We start from the raw sequence: 11,363 nt of genomic DNA, 5'->3' as shown, positions 1-11,363 counted from the left end.
ACTTTTGATGCTAGACATCGGTATACCAGAGAGTAATACATTACATTATTCAAAACAGGAGGTAACAAACACATGAATTATAATCTCATCATCATCTGAAAAAGCTAGAGACTTAGTTCGTCTGGTTGGTTGTCAATTCAGGAAGTAAAAACCTATTCTTACTGGACTAAGGCGACGGATAGAACCATGTTTTTCTTACCAATGTGTCCAATAGTGAATTGGAACGCTGTATTTGTGTTGTAGACAGAAATACTTTGGGGTTTCAGGTTATCATACTATTTTGGCAGTTAGAACTTTGTTACTCAGACAATATCTACCATCAAACTATTTTTTTTTTAAAAAAAAAAACTTTTGAGAACCCTAAAACCACCAGCTTAGTTAACCATTAAACACCCCCCCCAATTCCAACTGAGTAAATGAAGATAGTATACAGTAAAGTTACCAGTGTTAATGTATCACTATAGATAATGATCATATGTTCACCAAGGCAGCGTTAAAATTTTACTGTTCAAGCCTTAATAAAGAGTACTTACTAACTTTTGGTAGGGTGCGAAGCTTGAGGTGTCTTTAAAAAGTTTAAAATCACTGAGTTAAAAAAGCCTCTACATTTTTTTTTCAACGTGCCTATCCACTTCGATCTTACTTCTTTTATTGCTGTACAGGTCATGGAGCGCCAGAAGATAGGATTGATTGATGTCATGTGTGTGCTCAAGGTTTTCTTTTATTCAATGATGAAAATTGTGATAGTAAGAAAAGAACAGTTTCAAATACTGTCCAAATGCCACACCCAAAACCCCCCAAAAATTGAAAAAAAAAACAAAAGAGCTTATTAGCGCTCATCTAAGAAAGTCACATACTTGCACATGCAAAACAAGCAGCTTGACAAAGGTTGTAATGGTGATTTCAGCTAAAAAAATGGCGTCAGCAAGTAGAATATTTTGAAGTTACAGACGCCACCTTCAAAGTGTAAACTTTGGACACTACCTCAGCGAATACATGGTCCATAGCTACTTGTGAGGAATTACCACTGTTTGTTTTTTTTACTGTGTATCACACTATTACATTTTCCTTTCACCTCTTGCTGGATTCCTGACTACTTGAGGCAGCTAGGAGTCAAAAATATGCAAGGACACACAAGATGAAAACTAAAGGGGAGCAATTTTGCTACACTGAGCTCCTAAGAGAAAAAAAATCTCAACTGTAGAGTTGTAAGAAGTTACATTTATTTGAGTGAGTTCTGGGACATTGTTTTTACTTTTAGGGGTACTTTTAAATCCGTATAATTTTTACTTTTGCTTGATTATATATGTGAAGAAAAAACTGTACTTACTCTGCTACATTAGGCTCCATTAAACCCGTTATTTAAATCCCTTCCACGTAAATACACGACCGTCTGTTTCTGCTAAGGCACATTTATTTTGTCAAAGACCTAATTTCTTTCATTTTAGATTTGACCAGGGACCCATACAACCACCAGGTACCACTTGTGAACAGGTTACAGACATTTTCTACTGCACTGTATGCACAGTGTATATAGGCGTAGCCTCACCTACTGTATATATAGTGATACCTCTACTTATGAATGTCTCTACATACAAAAGTTTCAGGTTACAAAGTACCTGAGCGGAAAATATTGTCTCTAGTTACAAAGGCCTTTCAGGATATGAAATCAAAAATTCAGCACAGTACGCGTTTCAATCAGCCGCACCCAGAGTTTCCCGAACGTAAATAAATGGGTTACGTGTATCCCAGCATTCTCTCTGTGTCACTGTCACAGTTCAGAGTTCAGAGACGAGGAGAAGAAGGGGTCCCAGCAAGATGGCGGGGAAGAGGACGCAGCTATCTTTCAATCAGCCCAAATCAACAATTTTTTAGCAAATGTCTTTGAATTCTCGGTAAACGCTCATTATGATGACGTCTGCTTTGCATTTTTGACAGATTGTCAAAAACCGGCAAAAGAAGACGTCATTGGATCCGCTTTTCATAAAATGGTATATAAATATTTTATTATTTCCTTTATATTTTTTTTACATTATGTGCTCTTTGTTTTATGTTTATTGTGTGGTAATCTAATTTTAACATGTATTCCCGTTCTGATGCTCTTTAATGATTTATTTTAAAAATATCATAGTGTACTTCAGTTGGGTTTGGACCGGATTAGCACAGTTATATTCGAAATATGTGCCTACTTACAAAGTTTTCACTTCCCAGAACAAATTAAATTCGTAAGTAGAGGTACCATGGTAAATACATTTTTAATCCACGGAGGGTTCATTCAAACCAAAAAAATGAATACACAATCTTACAATTACACAGAGTTGTTAACTCATTGTTGATTGGATCGATTATGATCATTCGATGATTCGATTAAATAGTTCTTCAGGGAAATCAATCAATAAATAAGACATTGCTGCAGTTACTCAGTACTTGAGTCTTATTTTTCTCCAAATACCTTTTTACTTTTACTCAAGTAATGAATTGGATGACTTATTACTCATATTTCAAGTAAAGTCAAGTCAGGTTTTTCTGGATAGCCCCTAATCACAAAGAGTCTCAGATCGCGGATCTCTTCTTGGCTCTTGGGATCACTAGTAGACCAGCATTTTCAAAGCGAAAGCACCGGACCAAAACATAGGGGAAATTAAATCAGAAAGTTATGAGGGAGCAAGTCCATGCATGATTTTGTATACTCCCAACAGAACCTTAAAACCACATCTTTAGCTAACAGGGAGCCAATGCAGGTTCGCTAAAATCGGGGTAATGTGATCGAACTTTCTTTTCTTAGTTAAAAGCCATGCTGCAGCATTTTGTACCTGCTGTAGGCTTTTGATTATGGACTACATTACAGTAATCAAGACAGGAGGTAACAAACGCATGGATTATAATCTCTGCATCAGACTGGGACAGAAAAGATGGAAAAAAGCTGTTCTAGTAATATTCTTGGTTGGGGTCAAATATGAAACCTACATTTTTGACTCAGTCACTCTGGGTGATACATTTGTCAATATTCAGAGCAGTTCATGAGAACTGGTAAAAAAAAAGTCCTTTTTGAAATGCAAATTAAACTGGGTGCCCGTTGCATTGAGTAGCAAAAAGTAGCTCCCACCTTGAAAATAGTTGGAGTCTTTGATCATAGGTGTCAAACATGCATCCCGTGGGCCAATTCAGGCCCACCGACAAATTGATTCCAACCCGCAAGACAAGGCTGAGAGGCGAAAAAAAGGCAAAATATGAGCTGCAGTTTTAGATAAAGCCAAAGGGACTGTAGTTGTATTTTTTTAATCTCTTTTTTCCTTCTGTCTTTCTTTCTGTCTTTCTGTATTTCCCTCTCTCTCGTTGTACATTGATTTTTCTCTCTCCCTCTTTGTCTCCATTTCTATCCCTCTCTTCTTGGCTCTTGGGATCACTAGTAGACCAGCATTTTCAAAGCGAAAGCACCGGACCAAAACATAGGGGAAATTAAATCAGAAAGTTATGAGGGAGCAAGTCCATGCATGATTTTGTATACTCCCAACAGAACCTTAAAACCACATCTTAAGATAACAGGGAGCCAATGCAGGTTCGCTAAAATCGGGGTAATGTGATCAAACTTTCTTGTCTTTGTTGAAAGTCTCACTGCAGCATTTTGTACCAGCTGAAGACTCTTGATTCTGGACTTCGGGAGACCGGGAGACCGAAGAGTAGTGCATTACAGTAATCGAGAAGGGAGGTAACAAATGCGTGAATTATATTCCCTGCATCTGACTGAGACAGCATATGGTGAATTTTAGCAATGTTGCGAAGATGGAAAAAAGCTGTTCTAGAAATATTCTTAACGTGTATTTGAAAGGACAGATCAGGGTCAAATATGACACCTAAATTTTTGACTGAGTCACTCTGGGTGATATACATTTGTCAATGTTCAGAGCAGTTTTTGAAAACAAGTCACGGCATATAGATGGACCAATAACTAACATTTCAGTCTTTTCAGAGTTACGGCGCAAGAAATTGAGTGTCATCCATTCTTTTATGTAAGTGAGGGAAGCCTCCCAATTTCCACAGTTTAGTGTGGCAGATTCCTCAATCGGAAGATATAGTTGAGTGTCATCTGCGTAGCAATGGAAACTGATATTATACTTGCGAATAATGTCACCTAATGGAAGCATGTAAATGCTGAAAAGAAGGGGGCCAAGCACTGAACCCTGTGGAACACTAAAGGGCTCAAATGTGATTTCACCATATTTAACACAGTGCGTCCTATCTGAAAGGTAGGATCTGAACCATAAGAGGACAGTTCCTGAGAGACTAATCAATTTTCACAACCGTTCTAGTAAGATATTATGGTCAACAGTGTCAAAGGCAGCACTAAGGTCCAGCAGCAGCAAAAGTGATGAAGCGCCGGAGTCTATTGCCAGTATTTGAGTCATATTATTCTGAAGTATCAGTACTTTTACCTCAGTAAGATCTTTGGCCACTCCACTACATTTTTACATCTCTAATAACTGCCATATTTTGTTGTTCATTGCTGCATTCCAGTCTACCTTTTTTTTGTTTCTTCTCCAAAGCTCAGTGGTTATAAATAAGCTATTACTTGCCATATCGGTGCTTAAAATGTTTCTCAAATTTGTACCTTTCCTCAAATAATGACCTTTATGGAGACCCACTGCGATTAAAGTAAATAAACGAGTGCCTGAATCAATGACGGCAAACATTGGAAAGAGCAACTTGAAATAGATCGATTTTGTCGCCTTGGCGACCGCTTCCAGTGCCCGTTTAATGATTGACCGCATGGCAGCTGGAACTGGAAGGAAAGCCGCTTCAGCCAAATTCAATTTGACTTTTTGTTTCTCGCCATCTGTTACTTGGTGAAAGGATAGACAGGATAGACAGCTGAAAAGGAACAAAAGCAAAAAAAAAACAATAGTAATAATTAAGAAAAATATATTTTTAGGTCCATTAAAAAGTGGAGAAAATGTTTAATGTTAGTCATCATCTTTTTAAATGTTCTGGTTTTTTTTCCCCAGAAACGCAGCACCAAATTAGACCAAAGGGTTAAAGATCATCATGGGCCTCAGGTGAACTTTGCTACTGATAGAAAATAAAAACAGGCAAAACAAAATATGACTGATTATACATTTTCTAAAAAATCTTGTTTTTTTAATTCATGAAAATATGCAAGACTATGATAGATAGATAGATAGATAGATAGATAGATAGATAGATAGATAGATAGATAGATAGATAGATAGATAGATAGATAGATAGATAGATAGATAGATAGATAGATAGATAGATAGATAGATAGATAGATAGATAGATAGATAGATAGATAGATAGATAGATAGATAGATAGATAGATAGATAGATAGATAGATAGATAGATAGATAGATAGATAGATAGATAGATAGATAGATAGATAGATAGATAGATAGATAGATAGATAGATAGATAGATAGATAGATAGATAGATAGATAGATAGATAGATAGATAGATAGATAGATAGATAGATAGATAGATAGATAGATAGATAGATACTTTGTTCATCCCCGAAGTATGAGCGAAAGAGCTGATGTAATGTTCACATCTTGCCACTAGATAGTAGTAGAGATCCAAAGTGCAGTGGCAGATTTGAGGAATTAAATAATACAGTACATTAAATCAAGTCAAGTCATGTTTATTTGTATAGCCCTTAATCACAATGAGTCTCTAAGGGCTTCACAGCCTAATGTGTAGCTTTGTTTTTCATTACTATGCTTTATCATTCAGCCTGCTTTGTACTGTTACAGAGCATATTCTTTTATTAAACGTTTATTTTTCAGTTTCAAAATAATACAGATAAACTTATACCAACCTAAAACATACATTCCATACAAAATACAGCACTGGAGTAACTTACGAACAAATTAAACTAACGTAGATAAAGTAGATAAAGAAATATTTAAGTGATTTTAATATAAAGCACTATTTTATGGAAGGCCAAAAGTGTAGCAGCCCAAAAGTGCTATAATTCAAATAATAAAGTAAACATTAAAAAATTTTATTACAAACGGTATTTAAAAATAAAAGGTTTTCAGCAAAATATTTTAAGTGAAATTGTATCATAATTCATTAATTTCTTTTCATAATGATTCAATTTGATTAATTTGCCATGGATCGATTTCAAGTTTTAACAAAATACGTTTTCGTTCCAAAACGTCTTTTTCATATTGGTTCGTTGGTCAGTTGGATCCCTTAACCACTGCTGTCTTAAGGGCACCATTTCCTGTGGTGACATGAGAAAAAATTCTGAAGACATTTTAATTAAAACATTTGCTGAAGGCTTTATTTTAAAAAGGCCGTTTTTATGGATTTGATGATCGTTTTAGCAATATAATTAGAGCAATCTTGGGCATCCATACCGTAGTTTGTAATCTTCCTTTTGGTTTGTAGCACTCACTTTTTCTTGCAGTACACAAAAACGCAAAATCTAACGGTCAAATATTAACCAGTATCACTTAAAATATATGGCACTGTTTGAGTAACAATACACTCTCTCTCTCTTTCTCTCTTTATTTGTATTCAGCCAGTATAAACCATAAACATGATATATACAAGAAATCATTTGACGCACAAACTCTCAATAATGATAATATAATAGATGTAAAAGAATAGGGTAATAAAGATATTGTAGTGTATAATACAAGGTAATTATATATAATAGTTAAAAAAAAAAAGAATATGTAGATAACAAGACTAGAGTAGAATAGGTCGGAGGAACGTCGTTGGCATAATAATACTATAATACTATACATAATAAACTAATAATTTCTCGTTGAACATGCGAATAGCGGAAGGGTAAAAACTCTCTTCAAGACGTGTAGTCTTGCTCCCAATGGAGCGAAGACGGCGAGCTGACGGCAGGTAATCAAAGTACCTGTGAGCAGGGTGACTAGGATCGTCCATAATTTTTAATGTCCGTTTTCTCGTTCCTTCGATGTAGATACTATGCAGGGACGAGAGGCCAGTACCTATTATTTCTTCTGCCGTCCTCAAACCAAACCAAACTGTGATTGACGAAGGAAGTAGAGCCTTTGTCTGGCTGACCTCAGAATATCAATAGCATTGACAGTCCATGTGAGGTCATACAAAACCTAATTTGGAAAAAAAATACTCCAAAAGCTGATGTAACAGAATTAAGGCAAACAAGTAGAACAACCTGGGAAACCATGATAATAATGTTAAAAAATAGCGTTTTTTTAGGATTCTCCAATTTTAAAAAATTGCAAAAGCTTGACAAAAAAATGAGAAAGAAATGATGCTTTACAGTCACTTTAAATCCCCGTAGTTTGTATTCTTCCTTGTGCTTTGTAGCACCTGTTTTCGAATGCACTAGACCACTTGTGTCAAACTCAGGCCTGCAGGCGAAATTTGGTCCGCAGTGTGATTATAATTGGCTTGCGAGATCATATCAAATGTGCATTAGAGCTGGAGTATACGCTGTGCCGCTAATACTACAAATCACACAATGCTTTGCTAGTATTTTAGCGCACAATAAAACCCGGCAAGCGCTCGGCAAGCGCTCCTTACTTCTGTTCCCAGTCATTCATCCATGCCCTGGTCACATAGGACAAATTAATAATTTAACCCTTCCACAAAAATGGCCAAACGAAAGATAGGCAAACGGGCCTTCCAAGACAGGTGGTAGGCAAATTATTTGTTCACAACTATAAAGGACAAACCTGTTTGTCTTGTGTGTGGAGCTGGCGTAGCTGTAAAAAAAGAGTATGAAACAAAACATTATGAACAGTACAAGGAAGCTGAAGCTGCAAAAGGTGGAGGAGATGAAAAGAAGTCTGGTTTGCAGGCAGACCTTGTTCACGAAAGCAAAATCAAAAAGTGAAGCTGCTGTAAAGGCCAGCTTTATTGTGGCAGCAGAGATCGCAAAATCAGCCCGGCCCCTCATTAAGGGAGACTCAAAAAGTGCCTGGTCAAAGTTTGCGACATCGTGTGCCCAGATAAGAAGCAATTATTTTAAAACGTGAGCCTGAGCAAATATTACCATAGCTGAGCGCATGTTTGAGCTTCCCACTATTCTACATGAGAAACTAATAAAAAAGGGATAATATTTTATTGCATACTCCATACCTGTCAACCTGTACGTTTTTGCCGTACAAAGTACGTATATTATGCATTTTAAGACGTGTACGATGTACAAAAAAATCTGTACAGAAAAACGCAAATTTGTCAATTATGGGTACCATCCGGTATACACCGACTATCACAAAACGGCAAATCAATCAAGTCAAACCAAGTTCGCCACAGTAGCCTTTATCTCGGTATCGTTTTTTTTCGTTGCAAACAAAGTGAGCGGTTTGATGCTACCGTGCGCATGCGTCTGCCGCCTCGGATTTCATGTGGTAGTTTCTGTAGTGAAATGGAGTCTGTCTCTTTTTAGAGAACCGGATTTTTCGGCTCAACTCAACAAAGAGAGCTGGCTCTCATACGTCTCACTTGCTTTGATGCATTATATTACGAATTATTATGTTGTATAAAGAAGTTAAGAAAAAAAGGAAGTATAAAAAGAGAAAATGAAAAAAGACAGGTTTGTGGTTATCCCTGTAATTAGTATATTACCAACAGTAATTTAATGCAGAAAATAAATTTATAATTTGAGTAAGAAAATGTATTATTCTGCCTGGGCAGCACGGCGGCGCAGTGGTTAGCACGTGTGCGGCATAGTTCTGAGGTCGTGGGAACCTCCTGAGTGGGTTCAAATCCAGCTCCCGGCCTTACTGTGCGGAGTTTGTATGTTCTCCCCGTGCTTGCGTGGGTTTCCTCCGGGCACTCCGGTTTCCTCCCACATTCCAAAAACATGCATTTCAGGTGAATTGGCCAGTCCAAATTGTCCCTAGGTGTGACTGAGCGAGTGAGTTGTCTGTCCCCGTGTGCCCTGCGATTGGCTGGCAACCAGTCCAGGGTGTCCCCTGCCCACTGCCCGATGATTGCTGGGATGGGCTCCGACCCTACTGAGAATAAGCGGTGCATCTGATGAGATGAGATGAGATTATTCTGCCTGATTATATTTGCATGTATTTTTTTCCTTCTATAGTAAACGTCCAAGTTACTTAATTTTTGAACTTTTTTCTTATAATAAACCCCATTCAAGTTGTAAAGCTGGCTGTTTTTGGTTGTGTATTTCTCAGACTTCCATGCTATGAAATTAACCTGATTTTATATTCCTAATATAAAAACAATCATCACACACACACAAACATAGTCACGTTTCAAAGATCAGTCTAATTCCATTTTTTGTAAATACGTTTCTCAATTTTATTTTAATGTGAAGTCGCGCTTATGTGTGACTTAATTTCCTGTTTATGTGTGAAATCGCCTACTGACCGGATGTTGTCAGTATGGCCCGGGGAACCTGGGAAGATGGTAACTGGACCGTGCTCGCTCCATTCGCGAGGGAGGTTAAAACTTCAATTAATGTTTTTATCTGAATAATTCTGCCAACAGAGTTTAAATCTTGTATATCTCTCACAATGTCGAGCAACTCACTATCTCACAACAAAATGTTAAACAACAATATATATGATATAACAAAACAACTACACAAATAAACACGTTTTGGTGTGAGCTTACATTTCTCTCTGACATTTGAGCCATCTTGATGTGCTTAAGCTGCAGCTTCTGGGACGGAGCCACGTCATCACAGACATGTACGCATTTGTGGGGGCCTTTAGAACTAAGTTGAGACTTTGGAAAACTCAGATGCTCCAAGGAAACTTTGATAATTTTCCGTGCTGCCAAACTATGGCAGTGCAAATTTATCCTGCTGTGCTGTCCAGCGCACAGTTCGCTGAAAAAAATCAACGCGCTCAGTAACCCGTTTTCGGAAAGCGCACCAACCAGCCTCCAAATGGAGCTAATTGAAGTCCAATGTAATTACATGCTCAAATCAAAATATGACTCTGTTGGTGCTGCGCAGTTTTTATGTTTTTTCCCCGACACAATGCCTCAATTACGCACCCAAACTGCTCAGATGCCCTCTATGTTCGGCAGTACATATCTGTGTGAGGAACTGTTTTCCATGATGAAGGTGAACAAAACACTTTACAGAAGTCGACTCACTGATGAGCACCTTCACTCCGTCCTGAGGCTTTCCTCAGCTCAGAGCCTGACTCCAGACTTTGACGAACTTGCATGTAAGAAAAGATGCCAGGTATCCGGCTTAGACCAAAGTGCAGAGTAAATCAGGGGGTAGCAAACTGAGCTTGTATATATCTGTTTCTTTTGCACTTTTTCTACTGCAAGGCATAGTCTGTCAGCAGTTGAAATGTTGGATTTTTATAGAATGACATTATTATTTTTGGTTCTGTTGTTGTTGGCTTTGAAAAAGATTTACTTGAAAACTGAACTTGAAAGGATAAGGGGAGAGACATGCTACTTTATCTATTTAAAAAAGAAATGAATACCACTGTGGGCAGCACGGCAGCGCAGTGGTTAGAGCATGTGCGGCACAGTTCTGAGGTCATGGGATCAAACCTTACTGTGTGGAGTTTGCATGTTCTCCCTGTGCGTGCATGGGTTTCCTCCGGGCACTCTGGTTTCCTCCCACATTCCAAAAACATGCATGTCAGGTTAATTGGATGATTCAAATTGTCCCTAGGTGTGAATGAGCGAGCGAATTGTCTGTCTCTGTGTGCCCTGTAACCAGTTCAGGGTTGCTAGCCCACTGCCCAAATGTAGCTGGGATGGGTTCCAGCACCCCGGCGACCCTACTGAGGATAAGCGGTGCAGATAATGGATGGATGGATGGATGAATACCACTGTGTATTTTATTTCAAATTTAATTTGTCATGTTTTGTAATCAAACATCCTGTGTGAAGTTTTCATGTTCTCCCCGTGCTTGCGTGGGTTTCCTCCAGGCACTCCAGTTTCCTCCCACATTCCAAACACATGCATGTCCGGTTAATTGGCCAATCCAAATTGTCCCTAGGTGTGAATTAGCAAGTGAATTGTCTGTCCCTGTGTGCCCTGCGACTGGCTCGCAACCAGTTCAGGGTGTCCCCTGCCCACAGCCCGAAGATAGCTGGGATGGGCTCCATCACCCGCGCGACTCTACTGAGGATAAGCGGTGCAGATAATGGATTGATGGATGTTTTTGTAATACTGTATCAAGCTTTGGTTGTTCCAAATTCTGTGTTTAAGCAAAACTAAATTTGTTTCCCTATGAAAAGGTTAAACATTGCATATCAGTTGCAGTTAATTTTTCAATAAATATTGACCTTGGCCCGTGACTTTACTTTCGGACTAATTTTGGCCCACCGTGAATTTGAGTTTGACACCTCTGGTCTACACCAACACTGGTAAACACAAATGAGAAGAAAAATTGTGTAG

Source organism: Urocampus carinirostris, chromosome 20 (assembly GCF_059441175.1).
Source record: "Urocampus carinirostris isolate Australia breed hairy pipefish chromosome 20, RoL_Ucar_1.0, whole genome shotgun sequence".
In the NCBI taxonomy this organism is placed as follows: Eukaryota; Metazoa; Chordata; class Actinopteri; order Syngnathiformes; family Syngnathidae; genus Urocampus; species Urocampus carinirostris.
Note: the sequence above shows the minus strand (reverse complement) of the source record.